At 35.1% G+C, this 17,297-nt stretch overlaps 1 long non-coding RNA gene across 1 annotated transcript in view; it reads right to left on the bottom strand.

Moving 5' to 3' along the window:
• The window catches only part of LOC145716552 (uncharacterized), a 262,595-nt gene extending 245,347 nt beyond the window's left edge, over nt 1-17,248 (bottom strand). The window contains exon 1 of the long non-coding RNA XR_014139321.1: nt 17,169-17,248. This is a non-coding gene — a long non-coding RNA (uncharacterized LOC145716552). The remainder of the gene's footprint in view (nt 1-17,168) is intronic.
• Nucleotides 17,249-17,297: the final 49 nt, after the last annotated feature.

The following is a 17,297-nucleotide window of genomic DNA, read 5'->3' as shown; positions in this document are numbered from 1 at the left end:
GGCCCTAAACTAATGAAGTAGATCTATGAACTTATTGTTTGAGGGAAAAAATATGACGTATTGAGCCTCAGAAATGAAAAGACAAGACAGGGGCACTGGGGTGGCTTAGTCCATTAAGCATCTGATTTTTGATTTCAGCTCAGGTCATGATCTCAGGGTCCTGAAATCAAGCCCCGCCTTGGGCTGTGCTCAAAGTCAGCTTGAGATTCTCTTTCTCTGTCCCTCTCCCTCTAACCTTCCCCCCACTTGTGTTCTCTAAATAAATAAATAAATAAAATCTTAAAAAAAAAAAAGACAAAACAAATAGCAACCTCCAGGCTGGAAGATGAAGAGAAGGAAAAATGTGCCTAATACTTTGACTTTTTTTAAGCATGAATTTTTAATTTTTTATTAAAGTCTAATTTACTTATATTAAAAATGAAGATCCTAAGTGTTTCGTTCAATTAGCTGGGCAATTGCAACCCTTTAACTATCCCCCACAACAATATAAAGAACATTTATATAATCCCAGAAAGTTCCTTTATGCCCACTTTCCTGTCCATTTCTACCTCCACCTGAGGCAACAACTTTCAGATTTCTATAACCATATATTAGTTTTGCCTTTTCTTGGAATTTATGTAAATGAATCATTGCATGCATTTCTTTTTTGCATGTAGATTCTTTTATACAACAAAATATTTGCGAGATTTATCCATGTTGCTTGTATCAGTGCTTTGTTCCTTTCTGCTGAATAGTATTCCATTATATGAATGTACAAATGTACATCATTTGGTTTACCCTGTTGATGGATATTTGTTGTTGTTTTTAATTCAAATATTAGCCTAATAAGAATAGGCTGCTATGAATATTTATGTACAAGTCTTTTTGTGAGTGTATGTTTGATGTTTCTATAGATAGGTGGGTCACAGGATAGATGTATGTTTAACTTTATAAGAAACTGACAGATAGTTGTCCAAAAAATTTATTTTTACATTCCCACTAACAACTTATGAGCATTTTATTTTTTAAGATTTTTAAATTTATTTTAGAAAGACAGCAAGTGTGCAAATGGGGAGAGGGGCAGAGGGAGAGAATCTTCAAGCAGACTCCCCTTTGAGTGTGGAGCCTGACACAGGGCTCAATCCCACGACCCATGAGATGATGGCCTGAGCCGAAACCAACAGTCAGACGGTCAACCAACTGAGCCGCTCAGGCAACCCACATCTTATAAGCATTTTAGATACTCCACATGCTCCAATAGAGAGTTCCTATGTACCCTGACAATATTAATAGTTTACATTAGTATGGTAACTTTGCTATAATTAATAAACCAATATTGATGAATTTGGTATTTTCAGGTTTTTTGTTTTTGTTTTTGGCCCTTTAAGTGGATGGACAGCAGCGTATCATCGTAGTTATAAGTTGCATTTCCTGATGACTAATGGTATTCATTACCTTTTCATTTTCCAATTGTCCATTATTATGTATACTTTTGCAAGATGTCTGCCATGTCTTTTGCCCATTTTTTAATTGGATGTTTTGTCTTTTTACTGTTGATTTGTAAGAGTTTCTATATATTCACAGTCTTTTGTCAAATAATTGTATTTCCCGGGCCATAACTTGCCTATTTGATGGTGTACTTGGTAAGAAGAAATACTTAATTTTAATAAAGACCAACCAATACATCATTATTTTTCTTTCATAGTCCTGCCTAATAAATCTTTTAATAAATAATATATTTAATATGTAATTTAATAAATAAATCTTCTAATAAATCTTTTCCTGACCTAACTTGGTAAGAAGACAGTACCAGAGAATTCTCGTGTACCTTATACCTAATATCCAATGGTACATTTGTTATAATTAATGAACCAATATTGATACATTTATCAAACTTTATTCTCATTCCCTTAGTCTTCACCTAAGGTACTTTTTCTGTTTCAACCTCCCATCCAGGACACAACATTGCATTTAGTTGTCATGTTTCCTTAGGCTCCACTTGGCTGTGACAGTTTCTCAGACTTCCATTGTTATCAGAGACCTTCACAGGTTAGGTATTTTGTAAAATGTCCCTCAGTAAAGATTGACTTTTTTTGCCTCATGAGTAGATTGGGTGTGATGGTTAATTTTATGAGCCAACTTGGCTAGGCCACAGTATCAACATTCAGTCAAACATTATTCTGGATATTTCTGTGAGGGCATTTGTGAATGAAATTAATACTTAAATCAGTGGATTCTGAGTAAAGCAGATTGTCCTCTATAATGTAGATAGGCCTCATTCAATCAGCTGAAGTCCTGAATAGAATAAAAGTTTGATCTCCCCAGAACAAGAGGGAATTTGGCCGGTAGATAGCCTTCAGATTGAACTGTAACATTGGCTCTTCCTGGGTTCCCAACTCTTTTTCTCTCTTTCTCAAAATCAATATAGATACAGACAGAGAGGATACATCCTGTTGGTTTTGTTTTTCTGAAGAATCCTGACCAATACACTGCATTTATAGGTTTTTGGGACAAAGACTTTAAGAAGTAAAGTGCCAATCTCATCCCATTATACCAAGAGTACATACTATCAGCATGACTTACCATTCATGTTAACCTTGATCGCCTGGCTCAGGTAGTGTGGGTCAGATTTCTCACCTGCACAGTTACTATTTTCCCCTCTTTCCATACTGTGCTCTTTGGAAGGAAACCATCATATGCAGCCCACAGTTAAGGAGTAGGGAGTTATGTTCCACCCCCTTGAGAGAAGAATATCTACAAAAATTATTTCAAATTCTTCTACATAGGTCATTTTTCTATTCCCTCCCCCTCCCATTTATTTATTCAGTCATTTATTTATATCTGTATGAACTCAAGGATGTATATTTTATAATTTGGATTATCATCTAACATCACCTTATTTTATATTGTTGCTCGAAGTGTGCAAGCTTTGGTCTTTGGGAACTCTTTCCATTGGCTCTTCTGTTCTTTTGATACACCACCTCATTGTGGGGTTCTATGACTTGGGTGCGTGTTTTGTTTGTTTATTTCCTTAAGCAATTTCTTATTTTCTGGTACTATAAGTTTCTCCAGGCTCATCCTGTATAATTCTTGATCCAGTTCTAGAATAATCCATTTCTCCCAGGAGCTCTAGTTCCTTTTATTAAGGAATGGTATTAGAAATCAAGATCTGGCTACTAGGTGTGCTTGTTGCTACTGGGGTGTTATTGCTTCCTTGCCCTCCCTACTGATAAGGAAAGGAAATCTATGTGTGTATACTAACCTGTGTATATACAAGAATCTGTAAACATTTCTGTATGTAACTATCTGTATCTGTATTCAGCTAAACAAGAGTTTATACTGACATATCCAATTGTAATCAATATTGCATTGATTATTGTAACCTTTTTCCCTTGCTTATTTGTAACTTTCCAATCCAATATTGAAAACCCCGGCTCCACTTGTCTACCATCCCATCACTTAATTGTTTAATTCCCATATATATGTATCTCATATATATGGTATCTGAATTGGTCTTCTGTAGCTCCACCTGAAACAATTTTATGAATACGGTACAGTATCTATGTACATTTTATTTTGCTTTTAGACCCAAAGACTTCATTCATTTCCAAAGTTACTTAGGTCAGTATCTTTTCCTCCCAATACCTTCAGCAAGGTCAGTTCATATATTTATAATAGATTTTTTGTTTGCATCAATCCTGGGCTCTCACACTTGATAAATGATTTTTTTTCAATTTACCTACCTTTAGGCTCATTCTTTGTATTGTAAATTTCTATGGGTTCTGACAATCCATAGTGTCATGTGCCCCCCATTACAGTATTATACAGAATAGTTTCATCATCCCAAAAAAATACCATGTGCTTTCCCTCTTCAACCCTCTTTCCCTCCTGCTGAAAGCCTGGCAACCACTAATCTTTTTACCTCATGTAAAACCTACCTCACTACTGCTTCATGTAGTTTTGCCTTTTCCAGAATATCATGTAATTGAAATCATATAGTAAGACTTTTCAGATTGGTTTATTTTTTTCTATATAAACATCCAGTGGTTCCAGATTAAAAGATTGTTCCTTTCACTACTGAGTTGACTTTGTGGGAAATTAATCCATGAGTCTAGTTCTGAACTTTCTGTTATGTTCTATTGATCTTATTTGTCTATCCTTATGGCAATGATACATTATCTTAATTATATTAACTTTATAGCTTGAAATCTGAAATTACAAGTCATTCAATTCTGTTGTTCTTTGGCAAGGTTATTTTGGTACTTCTAAATACCTCCATTTACATATAAATTATAGAATCTGTTGACTTTATCAAAAAAGACTTCTAGGACTTTGATTTGGATTTAATTGAACCTATAGACCAATTTGAAGAGAAAATAATATCTTAATATTGAACCTTCTAATTTGTGATAATAGTATCTGTTTTAGTCTTCATTAATTTCTCTCAAATATTTTGTGGTTTTTAGTATAGGTATCTTGCATGAGTTTTACTAGATTTATTTCTATGTATTTAATTTTTTAATGCAATTATAAATGGTATTTTTAATTTTTATTTGCCAATTGTCATTACTAGCCTATATCATTACAATTGATTTTTGTATATTTACCTTGTTTCCTATGTATTTATTAAAATAATTTATTACTTCTGGTTACCTTTTTTTGGACCCATAAAATATTCTACATACAAAATCCTGTTTCTTTACAGTTTTGTTTATGACTTTGTGTATTTCAATCTTTTTCATGTTTTATTGCACTGGCTAGGAATTATAGAAAAATGCTGATGGAAGTTAATGAGAGCAGACATCCTTGCCTTATTCCTGATCTTAGTGGAAAGTCATTTACTAATTTATCATCATATATGATTCTATCCTCATTTGGTAAAATTTTTATAATGAATGAGTATTGAAAAACTAGTCAACTACTCTTTCTGCATTTATTTGGATGTCACATGATTTTTTTTATTTTGTGAATTATTTTGTGAATAATGTTAGCCACTAGCATTATTCTTTTATGTATTTCTGTATTGAATCTGCTAATATTAACAAATTTTGAATCTATGATCATGAGAAGGGGTATGGGTCTGTAATTTTCCTTTTAGGTACTGTATTTACTTGGTTTTGATATTGGTTTTATTTATTTAATATTTGATATAATTCAGTGGTAAAGCCATCTGAAATTTGTGCTTTGTGAGGTTCTGATAACAATTTCAAGTTCCTTAAAAGACAAAATGTTGCATGGATTTTTCTATTCCTTTATGTGTCAATTTGGTAAGCTGTATTTTTCAAAAATTCACTCAATTATTTAAGTTACTGAATTTACGAACATAATGCAGAACTTCTCAACTTCAACATTGAGGGCTATATAGATTTTTGTTATGGGAGGTATTTAGTGCTATATAGATTTTTGTTATGGGAGGATGCTCTGTGTTTTGTAGGATGTTTAGCAACATCCCTGGCCTATATCCATAAGATTCCAGTAGCACCTCTTCCCCAGGTTGTGACAGCCAAACTATTTTCAGATATTCCCAAATTTCCTCTCTTGGCAAAACTGTCCCCAGCTGAGAACCACTGGCATAAAGTTATTCATAATATCTCTTAATTGTATCTTTAATGTTTGTAAGACATGTAATGATGTCCGCTATTTTTTAATGATACTGGTAATTTATATTTTCTCCATTTTTCTTTGTTAGGGGCTTATCAAATTTATTAACCACTTCAAAGAACTGACTTTGACTTTGTTTTCTCAGTTGATTTTTACTTCATTAATTTCTAATTTTATATGTATTATTTCCTTTCTTCTTCTTAAGTTGGGTTTAATTTTCTCTTCTCTTTTGTTTTCTAATGTAAAAGCAATGCCTTCTCCTTCTTTCCTAATATAGGCAGTTAATGTTATAAATTTCCATTTCACAGCAGTTTTGGATGCATTCTACAATTTTGATATATTATGTTCTCATTATCATAGAGTTTAAAATATTTCTCATTTTCCTGATTTCTTCTGTGATACATGGGTTATTTAGAAGAGAATTACTTAATTTCTAAATATTTTGCCATTTTCCAGATATTTTTATTACTTATTTTTAATCTATGGTCATAGAGCATGTATTATATGTTCCTGATATTTTGAAATTTATTGAGACTTTTTTATGTGCTAACATATAATTGATCTTGCTGAATATTCTTTGTGCAGCTGAAAGGAATTTGTACTTTTAATCGGTGGATTTCATATTCTAATACTATATTGGATCAAGTTAGTACACAATGTTATTCAAATCTTCTATACTTTTCTTGATTTCTGTCTATTGTTCTACTATTTATTCTAGATTTGTCTATTTCTCCATTTAATTGTGTCAAATATTGTTTTGTGGCTTTAAGTCTCTGTTAGTAACTGCATACATATTGAGACTCGTTATATCTTCTTAAACAGTGACTTTTACCACCATGAATTTGTCTTTGTATCTCTGGTAATACTATTTTTTTCTTGAAGTCTTATTTTTCTGATATTAATATGGTGATATATTCTTTCTCATGCTTACTGTTTTCATAGTATATTGTCCCTTACCTTTTTACTTTAGGTATCTTCAAATTTTACTTTCAAATAATAAAGAAAAATATAAGAACACTGCCACACTATAATTCTATTTATATTTCTTGCTACATTTTGTGCCTTTTTTTTTTTAAGATTTTATTTATTTATTTGACAGAGAGAGACACAGTGAGAGAGGGAACACAAGCAGAGGGAGTGGGAGAGGGAGAAGCAGGCTTCCCGCTGAGCAGGGACCCCGATGTGGGGCTCGATCCCAGGACTCTGGGATCATGACCTGAGCCGAAGGCAGACGCTTAACGACTGAGCCACCCAGGCGCCCCCATTTTGTGCCCTTTTTGACATATATCGTATTTCTACATATATTATAAACCCAAAATATATCATTACTGTATTTACTTTAGTCATAATCTTTAAAAGCCATATATAGCTATAGATATAACAAATGAAATACATATATAATAAAGATAATAAAAAATACTTCTATATGTTTATGCATATAGCAGGACTTCCACCTGGTATTATTTCACATTAGCCTGAAAGACTTCTAAAATTTCTGCTACAGATGCTCTGGAGATAAATATGCTCAGCTTTTTTCTCTCTGAAATAGTTTATTTTTCCTAAAATATTTAAGTATTTTTTCCTAGAAGTTTAATTTAAATTGACATAATTTAAAAAAAATATATTCTTAGATCACTTCAAAAATGTCATTCCATTTTCTATGGCATCCATTTTTTCTGATATAAAAGTCACTAGTGATTTTTTTTTTTATCAACATTCCTCTGTATGCAATGTGTATCTTTTTCCTGTGACTGGTATTAAGATCTTTTGTATGATTCCCTTGGTTTGCTTTCAATTTACGCTTTTAAGATTCACTGGGCTTCTTGAATATGTAAATTGATATCTTCAGTCAGTTTGCAGATTTCTCAATTTTTTTCTCTCCAAATATTTCTTCTGCCCCCTTCTTTTTTCCTCTCCCTGGATTCCAAGTACATGCATGCTAGGTCATTTGATATTGTCCTCCAGATATCAGACACTTTATTCCATCTGTCCCCCTTTTTTTTTTTGCTCTTTATATTTGGTTTGTATAATTTCTATTAACTTTTCTTAAGCTTATAGATTCTTTCCTCTGCTATATCCAGTTTGCTGGAAATACTATCAAGTGGATTTTTTTATGTCTGATATTTTACTTAGTTTATTTCTTGCTTTTCCTTTTTTTTTTTAAACAGTTCCCATGTTGTCCACTTTCTCTACAGACCCTTCACCATATTTATCATAGTGATTTTAAAGTCCCTTTCAGATAATTCCAACAAATGGGCCATTTTTGTATTTGCTTTTATTAACAGTTTTCTCTTTTGACCAAGGCTCACATTTTCTTTTGCCTTCACACATCTCATAATTTTTACTGGATGCTAGATATTTTAAAAAATAAAAGAGTAAGTAATATTTGCCCTAAAAAATATCTTGCCACTTTTTCTATCAGACTTCTTGCTTGGAAGTTTGAGTCTATTGAATCTTTAGATTTGCTGAGTCTGGACTTTGTTTAAGGTCTAATTAGATTCAGTTCATTTCTTTAAAATGTTCTTGGGTTCTCAGCACTGGCAAAACTTTGGAGATTACTTTGTACCTGATAGCTCACCCATCTGCTACTCTTTTAGCTCAAAATCCCAGCTTCTAGTACGGGTTGTTCTCTTTATTCCTCAGTCTTGCCTGTCTTTGTGTCTGAGTATAACTGTCTCCATCCTGTTGCCCTGCCCTCAGCCCTCAGAGGGCTGGGGCAGTACACTTGATGAAGGCCTGGAATCCCCAAAGAACTGCTTCTAGCAATCCTACTTCACTCCCTGCCTTTCACATACTACTTTGTAGCACTCTGACCTTTTGAACAGAGTTAGAGGGTGGGTGCAGACTTACTCTGACTGGAGCTCCATGAGATTGTCATCTATCATTCCAACCCACACATAATCATTAAATATTTGGCTGGCCTCCCTTTACCTCCGTTTATGGTGCATTCATGTAGTATAAAGGTACTTTATGTACCATAAACTGTTCTGTAAGAAATGAAAGCAGCTGTCATTTTCTTCTCTCTTTGGAAGTTGTTGTTGCCTTTCGGATTAAAATTTATGAAAGTCTGTGTCCTTAGTTCTCTGACAAGCTTCTTTGTTTTTTGTTTTGTTTTAAATGATTTTAAAATCCTCTCTTGCTTGTGTTTGTGAAGTGGAGCAAAAGTCTCCTGTAACTTCGTAACTCCTAATTGGGCTCTGTATTTTTCTTATTGTATAACCCTTTCAGAACACCTCCTCAAGAGTTTCTGGACCCAGTTCTCCACTTTGCCACAGTGGTGATGATCACTTATTAAAAAACTGAAAATACTTCCTTCTTTTCTCCCCTAACCATTTAATTTTACAGATTGTTCTTCCTTGCATTTATGTCATAAAAAGCTACTCCCCTGTGACTCATATCTGGCCTTGTTTCTTATTCCCGAGTCTCTCATTCCAGTCATGTTTCCCTTCTTTTCTATCTATGCGTACTTGGGTCTCCTGTAGTTTGAGAACAAGTCTTACCTTTGGTAGGAAATATATAAATAGAACTTACCTTAAGGTTTTTAGTTATCATTAAGCTCAATTCTTGGATTAGTACCTACCACAGATGTATTGCCCACACATTTTGCCTAGATTCTTAATTTGCATTATGTTGGCTTTCTCACTCTGTTTTAAGGATTGCTTCTTCCTGAAACTTTTTGTTTCTTTATTACTAACCATTTTGTCTAACCCTAAAATCTGAAAATGCTACTTCCCAGCTGCATTCAACTTTTGGACTTGACTAGTTGCCCAACTGAGCACATAAAACTTGCTATCATTCTCTGACTTTCTCTCTAGCTCTGGCCACTGAAGAAAAAAAAAATATCATTTCTCCTTCCTTCTATCTACCAGAACTCCAACTTGAATAGTCCCAGTGTCTTCCAAATAACTTATTAGATTTGTTGTCTCACCTGGATTGCTGTTCTGATCATTTAATATATAACCTCAAAATACGAATATAGGAGATACTAATACCAATACTATGAGAATATATTATTTGAATCTCAAATAATCTTCAATTTGGAAAACATATGGATATATGTTTTTAGTACAGTGGGCTTCATCTACTCCTTAATTACCAGTAGCTATTACTAATTTAATGGACCAACTTGGTCTACGAGCCAGCTCATTGATCTCATTCCACCAGTTTGTCAGGATATAAAATATATAAAAAAAATCATGAAATTTTGAATTATGTAACTCTATTCTTCAGCTATATCACTGATTTTGTTTAAATTTAAAAACTCATTTCTCTGGGGCACCTGGGTGGCTTCATTGGTTGGGCATCTGACTCTTGGTTTGGTATCAGGTCATGGTCTCGGGGTCATGGGATTGAGAACCAATTTGGGCTCTGCACTCAGCAGGGAGTCTGTCTGAGATTCTCGCTCCCTCTCCCTGCCCCTCCCCCCCATAAATAAATAAATCTTTAAAAAAATAAATTACAAAACTCCTTTTTCCAAATTCTGTATTTAACTCCTTTCACAGTCTCTCAGGAAATACTCAGTGATAATCAAATCCTGTTGATTCTATTTCCCAAATATTCCTACCTATTCATCCTCTCTTCACCAGGCATCATTACCCTTGCTCTGTATCCTTCTCATACTTCTTATCTGGTCTCTCAGCCTTCAGTATCCCACCCACCCACTCCCCACTCATTTTCAGCAAAAATTCCAGAATAATCTTTCTAAAATGTATATATGACTTTAATGATTAGCATTAAGTCATAACTCCTTAATGCACAGGATCCTTCACGGCTAATTTTCTTTCTCAGTTTTCAGTCTAATTTTATTTTTTTATTTTTTTTTAATTTTTATTTATTTTTTGACAGAGAGAGACAGCGAGAGAGGGAACACAAGCAGGGGGAGTGGGAGAGGGAGAAGCAGGCTTCCCTGCTGAGCAAGGAGCCCAATGCGGGGCTCAATCCCAGGACTCTGGGATCATGACCTGAGCCGAAGGCAGACGCTTAACGGCTGAGCCACCCAGGTGCCCCTAATTTTATTTTCTATTTTGTAGAATAGATTATGCTACAGTCATACATAAATATAGTACCATACTCTTATATATACCATACTCTTACAGCTCAAGGCTTGTGTACAAGGTCTTTTTTGCCTGTAACTCCATTTCCAGTTTTACTCAGCTAATTCCCTCTCAAATATCTCCTCCTCTAATAAGTCTTTATTAATCCCTAAGTCTGAACCAAATGCCATTTTTCTATGCCTCCTGTGCAAATTCTTATCATAACACTTATCACATTATAATTGTTGATTTGCTTAACTCTCTTCCCCACTAGGCTCTAAGTCATATGCCATTGAAATTAAGAACTTCCACAAACTGGGAGAAAATTTTTGCACATCACATGTCTGATGCAGAATCCATGCTTGTATTCAGAATTAAAAATTTTATAACTTAGTAAAAATAAAATAATGATAAAAAATGGACAAAATTTTGAACAGACACTTCACCAAAGATTCTATAAGAATGGCAAATAAGCACCTGAAAACATGTTCAACATCAGTAACCCTTAAAAAATGCAAATTTAAACCATAAGAAACCACTACTGGCCTATTAAAATGGCTAAAATTAACAAAAATGACCATTCTAAGACTTGACAAAGGAAACTCTTAAACACTGCTGGTGGGAATATAAAATGATATAGCCACTTTGAATCAAAGGAATCTCTTAAACACTGCTGGTGGGAATATAAAATGATATAGCCACTCTGGAAAATAGACTGGCAGTTTCTTAAAATTTTAAACATAAATCTGTCATAGACGTTCTACTCCTAGGTATACACTCCAAAGAAATGTAAGCAACATGTCTTAGAAAGACATACATGAATGTTCATAGCAGCTTTGCTTAGAGAGAAAGTTGAAAGTAACCCAAATATCCATCAATAAGTGAACAAATTGTGGTACCTCCTTATAAGGGAATACTTAGTAACAGAATGGGAGGGACTATGGTACTTGCAACAAGTTGGATAAATCTCAAAATAAGTAGACTGAATGAAAAAATCTAGAAAAAGAAGAGTATATAATATTTGATTCCATTAATGTAAAATTCTAGAAGATGCAAGCTAATCTATAATGACAGAAAGTATATCAGTGGAAGAATAGCAAGATGGAATTACAAAGGACACAAGGAAATTTTTGTGGGTGTGAATATATCCATTATTTTGATTATGGTTATGGTTTCACAAGTACATGCATATGTTCAAGTTCTCAGGTTGTACACTTTAAACATGTACATGGGGCGCCTGGGTGGCTCAGTCATTAAGCGCCTGCCTTCGGCTCAGGTCATGATCCCAGGGTGCTGGGATCGAGCCCCGCATCGGGCTCCCTGCTCAGCGGGAAGCCTGCTTCTCTCTCTCCCACTCCCCCTGCTTGTGTTCCCTTTCTCGCTGTGTCTCTCTCTCTAATAAATAAATAAAATCTTTAAAAAAAAATAAAAAATAAAAAAATAAACATGTACAGTTAATAGTATGCCAATTAAACCCCAATAAAACTTTAAAGAAATAAAAAATAAATTAAAAATCTCCTACACATTCCTCACCTTCTCCGGGGAATCTTCATCAATCTTTTTGGTGGTACTTGGGATAGCATTTTTCTATCATTCATATATTTATCATATTTGTTTCATTGATTTACCTCACTAGATTTTAAGCAATACAGAAGGAAAGGCATTATTTTGGGGATTGATTTCTTAGAGATAAAACAGGTCTTTTCGGAAAACACACATTGTTTCAGTTCAAAGCAGAACACTGGCTTAAATGGACATTGTCCTGTACTGATGCCCAATGCCCTCTTCTATATACTAATATTTGTTACTCTATTAAAGTCATCATTATTAATTACTAGTGTTTGAAATTTGAAGACTAACCTGGAGATCAACAGAATTGAACATATGAAATTTCACACTGATGTTTAAGAACTTGGAAAAGTTGAAATTAGAATCTTAAACACACCTCTTGTAGTTATGCCAGATTCTATATGCCTCCTCTGATTAAATCTAAAACTAACTTGGTCATCCTATGCATTTCTGTGGTTCATGAAAATTCCCAAAAATCTTTGTTAGGGGTCCCTAGGTGGAAAATATAACAAATAATAAAGTTAATAGGCTAAGTTCTACGAAACTGTCATAATTTAGGAGTCATGGTGTGGAGGAGCTTTAGAAACCTGTGTTTTTAGAAAGAGAAAACAAGCACAATGAAAATTAAAGGAAAGTTTGGGGTTAGCACAAAAATCTCAAAAGATATTAAGATAAAATGTAAGTGATATTTTCTCTCTAAAACTAAAGCTTTTTAGCTCTTTGTCATCAAAAAATCCTAGGAACTCTACTGGTGTTTTGTGTTATTGTATGGAACTGTGTTGTCTGAAAGAATATGTCCTAGCCACATGTGGCTATTAAGAAGTTGAAATGTGGTTACCCCAAACTGAAATCAGGAAAATTTCCGACTTCATATGAAAAACAGAATATAAAATATCTCATTATCTTTATTACTCATGTTGAAATAATAATGTCTTGGACATATTGGGTTATTGCAATTAATCCTGCCTATTTCTTTTTATTTTTTCTAACATGGCTACTACAAAATTTAAAATTACCTATATGGCTTGCATTTGTTGCTCAATTATATTTTTGTAGGACAGCACAGTATAGAGAATAAACGATTTCACCCAGTGCTTGATCTGATAATTGGCATCTCAGAGGAAGAATTTCCATATATATATTAGTCTTTTTAAGTTCTAGTCATTCTATTTTGAATAGAGAATCAAAAGAAGAAAGGATTCTAAAATTTCGATAACATCACTGCATTCTAAAAGAGTTGGAAGGATACTGCTGTGTTTGTGAACAAATATTAAGGGGAGGTTTTTTATAAAAAAGAAGTCTCTAGGCTAGTCTCATAAGAGAGAGGTAGAGATAAAGGTAGCACCAAACTGGTCTGCATAAGAGAAATTCTCCATTTTCATCTGCAGTAGCTTGAGAAAAAGGGATTCTGGGCCTCAGAACTTATAGAAAAGCATTTGAGAAAAAGCTCAGTGGAGAGTCAGAGTGGGCCCCTGGGGAAGAGATGGAAGATTGGTCACAGGAAGTGGGGGGGGATCACTACAACATGACTCTCGGTATAAAACGAACTTTGAACTTTAAGAAAAATCAGTGTCTGATACTGTTTTAAATTGTTTCCTTCTTTGTGCTTAAATCCCTTTTTAATTTCTACAAGTCTTTGGTAATCTGTTGCACATACAGCTTTCTGTTCATTGATTTGTAGTATGATGGAAAGGAACCATGTTTAAACATTTGGGAAAGGGATAGAGAGAGAACAAAGAAGCATCCAGAAGCAGTGATTAGATAGTACTAAGTGATCAAGATTGAGCCAGGAGCAAAGCACATAAAATAATGACAGTCAATTATCAACAGCGTTGTAAGTCCTTCTTCTCAGAAATATTTAGAAAAATTGGGGAATGCACTCCCTTGAAAGAGGTGTAATGGAACTAACATGAGTTCTCTCCTTGGTGAGTAGAGACTACACCAGGAGGAGTTGTCACACAAAGGAAACTTTTTTTACAGCAGCTAAGGAGATCACTGCGAATAACTTCCAAAGCCGTGACTCCCTGAGTGGGGTAAGTGGGTTTGTTTTATTTAGGGTGAGGATGAATATTCAGAAATAGGAGCTTTGTCATCAGAAGGTAAGGTGGGTGTAACATTGCACAGTCATTCTTAGAAAAATGGCTTATACACACAAACCTATGTTATGTTAACATAGTGTGGAGACTGTAATATAATGAAGCAGAGGTAACTGTTGGATAAGAAGGGGCTATGGGCCTCTCCAAGAGCAGTTATAAACTGGATGGTGTCTTGGGTTCCTTTTCTCAGGTAAGGAATGCAGGGCCTGACTTACTTTTGAAAGAGCACAGGAAGTTTTGGGGAGTTTTACCACTATTTTATTATCTCTGATATGGTTAGGCTATATCCTGGCTTGTTAGAGATGTTAGTTTTTGCATTCTGTTTCCTTAAAATCATTAACTACTGTAATTCTGACACCTTTTGGAAAGTTCTGTAAGAAGTGTATTAGGGTAAGTAGGCCAGTAAGATCACATAAAATAGGTGGGGGCCTAAAATGACTTCTCTTTCCGAGGACCCCTACATCTTTCTCCTCTTTCTACTTACAGAAAGTTCAGGTTATTTCATTTACCTATTACTGTAAAGGGTGACTCTAGAAGACTGGAGAATTAGGTGTTGCAGGACTTTCTCTTCAGTGCCCATGGTTCTTGGTCACACCACTTCAAGGAATGAAAACGTAGATCAGAGTGGTGGGTAGCAAAGCAAGGTTTATTGAGCGATAGCAAAGTGATAGTACAAAGCTCCCAAAGAGGGAGGAGACCTGAGAGGGTTGCAACCAGAGTTTCTGAGTCTAGGGGTTTTTATGGGCTTGTTAGTGGGTCCTTTTAATCTGATTAACCCTCCCTGTGCCTGTCATCCAATCAAGTTTTTGTCATCTGTCAATCACATGGGAAAGGGTGGAGGGCTCCTACCAGGGTGGTGTAAAATCCTTTTAAGGGTGGTTTCCTCCTAGGGCAGGAGGGCCCCTTGTCCTTGCCTACCCGCCTTCCAGCTATCCTTCATCATAGGGAGTCAACGTGGAATTTCTGCTCAGGTATTTTCAGTTTCTCATCTTCTTCCAATTCCTACTTCAGATTTAATATGCAATGAGAAAATAACAACTGTATTTAACTACAGGCCCTAACTAGATTTTTAAAAACATTTTGAGGTCAGGGAATACTAGATATGGAAGTGATGAGTTCTATATAGGAGCTCCCTTTAAGACCTAGAACTTTAAATGTTTAATTTCATTTTTATTCATTCATTCTTACATGAAATTCACTGTATTATATTAGAGTATTACTTACATGGTTAGGGCATTTGTATCATTTACAATGACAATCCATAAACACCAAATCTACTTGGACATCTTTCCACCATTCCTCACCTTGGTGGCCACTGAAGCAACTCTGAAGAACCCCTATAGCCAGAATCATGGGTGTCCCATTTCATAAATGAAAATTAAAACCCATTCCTTTATTTGTTAAAATAATGATAGTACTTTTTGGACAGAGGAAATTTTTAAAACTGTAAAAAGAGAATGAATCTGTTCAGAGTTTTCTGAAAAGAAATGTGGGGTCACCTAGTACTGCTATAGGATTGAATCCTGCCTCTGTATCTCTGATTCCTAATTGTCACTTCCGAAAGCCACTTTTGAAAACAAGGAGAAGTAATGGCTAGCAGGTATAACACCATTTTTGTACTGCTTTAGGTCTAAATATAGCCATCTTTATCTAATTGGGTTTTATAACCCATTTTCTTGCCACATTAGTCCTTAATTATTCTACAGCCAGGATTTTTACTCTGGTCTTAAAGGACAGACTTAAAGAAAAATCTGTGAACCCTCTGAAAATGTATACAAAATACTGTTGTGCATCTCTGTTTTCCACTGGGGGGGGTCCCCAAGATTCTGATTTGTTGTAGCCAAGCTATTTATTTTGAAAATTCAAACAATGTTACTGGAAGATGCCATCCCCTCCCCTCTTCCCCCACCTTTGGAAGATTTGGCTAAACGAGGGGCTGAAAATTATTTCATCAACGTCCCAATATGGACACTTAGGTTAAATGAACACACTTCATACAAAAATATTTTTAGCGTTCTCATTAGCTTTAGGATAAATTCCGAAGGGCGAGATTGCTGGGCTAAAGGATGAGAAAATTAAAATATTTAATACATTTTTTTAGGTTTATTTATTTTTAGTAATCTCTACACCCAAGGTGGCACTGGAACTCAGACCCCGAGATCAAGAGTCCCACGCTGCTCCGACTAAGCCAACCAGGTGTGCCAAAAATTTTGCCTAATTGTCAGAAAGTTATGAGATTACATTTTCGCCAACATTGTGTGAGAAGGCTTATTATCTCACATGTGGATATAACTAACTTGTATATTATGTTGACTTGTATTTCTTACTTTTACATATCTTCATATTGCACCAGCCAAACACACCGATCCCGCCAGAAGGGAAATAAAATACTGTTACTTTCTTCCTTGGTTATATGTATACTGTGACTGTGATTGTAACAATAGCTAACATTCACTAAACTTTAAATTCTCTGCAGGAATTTGAGATGGAATTTCATACTGCTGTAACCTCTGAATTAGGAGACAGGCCTGGGCGGAGGATGGTGACCCATGTGCAAAAACAAGTAAAACCAAACCAAAACACAACCCCCAAACAGGGCTCCCACCGCGCTTAGTTTCTTTCTACCAGGCAAGAGCTTCTAAATTTTAAATAATGTGACTTTTCGGCTGCCAAACGCGCAACTACCAACCAGTTTAATCCTACAACCAGCGTCCTGAGTGTGAGCGACAACTCTTAAAAGCGTGAACTAAAAGGCTGCTCAGCTGAGGGTTGAGGCAGATAGGGGTTTTTTTTTTCCCCTTTGCAAAAGGAAAAGGCCTAATAGGAGAGAAAAAAAAAAGGTGGTACCATTATTTTTAAATTTTCCAAGGCCAGAGCGGCCGACTTTTACCTTTAAGTCTTGGGAGACCAAGGTAACAAAATCTGGAGAGTGCACAAACACAGCCCCTGCGCTTCCGGTCTTTAGCAAAGCAGAGAAAGGACGCATGCGTAGTGCACGCTCCTGGGTCATACACCTCCT

Source organism: Leptonychotes weddellii, chromosome 12 (genome assembly GCF_054177405.1).
Source record: "Leptonychotes weddellii isolate Sample4059 chromosome 12, ASM5417740v2, whole genome shotgun sequence".
Lineage (NCBI taxonomy): Eukaryota > Metazoa > Chordata > Mammalia > Carnivora > Phocidae > Leptonychotes > Leptonychotes weddellii.
This window is presented reverse-complemented; position numbering and strand designations above follow the sequence as displayed.